Consider the following 2426-nt stretch of genomic DNA (forward strand, 5'->3'; position numbering starts at 1 on the left):
ACTGGTACCTGCAAATAAGCAGCACTATCGTCCCAGAAGCCCTTCATGTCTTTCTAAATCACCAGACTGTCTGCACCATGTACAGCCACTTCTTTACTTTGCTGTGTAATGTTACCACTTGTGTATCTATCACTGGGTAATATAGCAGTTCTTAAGGTTTTGGGATCTTATTGCTGTATTCTATTGAGTTTTGCCTCTTTGATTTACTCTTCTTGTGTTTGTAAGGGTAGCAATACTATACTATATGTGTCTAGACCACACATTTATATATATAGTCCACATCGATGAAATAGGTTGTTTCCAATTTTAGGCTAATACAAAGAATGCTGCTATGAGAAAATCCACATATGTTCTCAATGCATATGTGTACCACTATTTATAGGCTATAGGTTCAGAAATTGAATTTCAGGTCCATAGGAAATTGCTGCATTGTTTTATGTGATTATGTTCAAATTCACTGTTTTAAAAAGGAGTTGTCTTGGGAAGTCTGGATTCCAAGATTTGCCTGCAGGAAGCTTATGGGGAAATTCTCTCAGGTTCAACATTTGAAGTGGAAATGAAAGAAATAGAATTGGACGAAATGAGGAACTGTATTAAAATGGGAACAAAGCCCTTGTGAACTATGGTGATCGGATAGATATGCACCCATAGCTTCAAGATGTCCTGCCTTGGGAAGGTGCATAATCTTGAATGGGATGTTTTCAGGGAATGTCTACCGAGCATAGGATCTCAGTCAAAATAATTTGATTAGCTGGGGAATGAGTGCTCCTGTCCTGAGGATGGAATCTGGGCAGTGCATTACAACATCAACTACAGACGATGGCTTGTGCTACTGAGATTTATTTTGTTGTATAACTTTTAATAGCCGTTCCTTCAGATTCTGGATTATTCTGGAGGAAGATAATAAAAGAGAGTTTATTGGGCTGAACTGTAGCCCCACAACTGAACTTGCTATTTGGTGTGTGGTTGATATTAATGACTTGATCTTTTACTATGTCTGGATAATAAATTGGACCTGGCTGAGGTCCAACTCAGAGTGAATCCAAGAGCTTTAAAAATAATATTTATTTTGATTGCATCATCTCTCTTTTATCGATATGTAGACATTCTTTATATATTCAGGATAATAGTCACTTGCGACAATGTGTTAAAATATGTTTTTCCATTTTTGTTTTTTTGGGGGGTCATTCTAGCCAAGCTTCAAAGAAAAATTCTCGTTTTTAATAAAATGGAATCCATTCTTTTCCTTTTAGTGTTTATTGTTTTTGTATAGAATATGATACCTATGTTTATTACATGAAGGTATTCTCTGAATTTATGTTCTGTATTCTTTTCCCTAAAATTTAGATTTGTAATGCTTGTGAAATTGTGTGTGTGTTTTTTTTTTTGTTGTGTGGGGGGGTGTGTTTTTGTTTTTTTTTTTTCTTTTTGTTATTCTCTTTTTATTTTGTGTCCTGTTTTTTTCTCCTTTTTTTTTTTTTGTTTATCAATACATAGTCTTCTATTATCGTTTTGAGTGACTGGAAGTATTTCAAAAACTCTTTCTGTGATACGTGTATATGTCTATAATGCTACCATTATTTATAATGATATATATGCATTGCTCTACTTTATTTTGATGCCGATCATTGCTGTGGTGAAAGGACAAATGTTACCTTTTATTCTTGCCTTGATGCCCAAATAATTCTTTCTTTTTCTTTGAATTCCAGTAAATTCAGTATGAGATAACTTGCTGTTGATCCTTATATATTGATTCTTTTCCTGAGAGAAGATATAGACATTCAGCCTGTAAGTATAAGCAACTTGAAACTTTATGAAAATAACAAAGAATGATATTTTAGTATTTTTCCTATTCCATAATTTTGGTGTACTCTCTGGTGGGTACTATGGGTTAGGAATCATGATGCTCACTGTAATGTCAGTGGTTCAAAGCCATCATGTATTCTGGGGGAGAAACAAAGCTGCTTCCATAAAAAATTTACAGTCTCAGAAACTCTATGGAGCACCTCTCCTCTCTCTTATGCTGTCCGTACGAATCAGAATCAACTAGATGGCAATAGGTTTGGGTTTTGGTCCTTAGGGACACCAATTATGTCTATAATGTATTTCTATTGTCTTACACATATTTTCCCTCTAATTCTAAACTCTTTATTCCAAATGTATTTTTCCCATTTCTCAAGCCTATATTCTATGTCGTTTGTGATGTTTCTAACTGTCTATTTTTGTCCTTATTGCTATTTGCTAAATAGACTTCATTTCTGGATTCTGTGGTGACGCGTTCTATTCTCCCCAGGTAGCTGAATTCTGCATATTCAGTTTCGTTCACTTCTGTTGACTTCTCATTTCTTTCATGAGCCGACATGTTTCTGCTTCAACCAATCTTTACTCATTTAAACTCATGGTGGTATGTATCAACCTAGTTTTTA

This window comes from Echinops telfairi, unplaced genomic scaffold (assembly GCF_000313985.2).
Source record: "Echinops telfairi isolate 266 unplaced genomic scaffold, ASM31398v2 ScPeMD7_7416;HRSCAF=8454, whole genome shotgun sequence".
In the NCBI taxonomy this organism is placed as follows: Eukaryota; Metazoa; Chordata; class Mammalia; order Afrosoricida; family Tenrecidae; genus Echinops; species Echinops telfairi.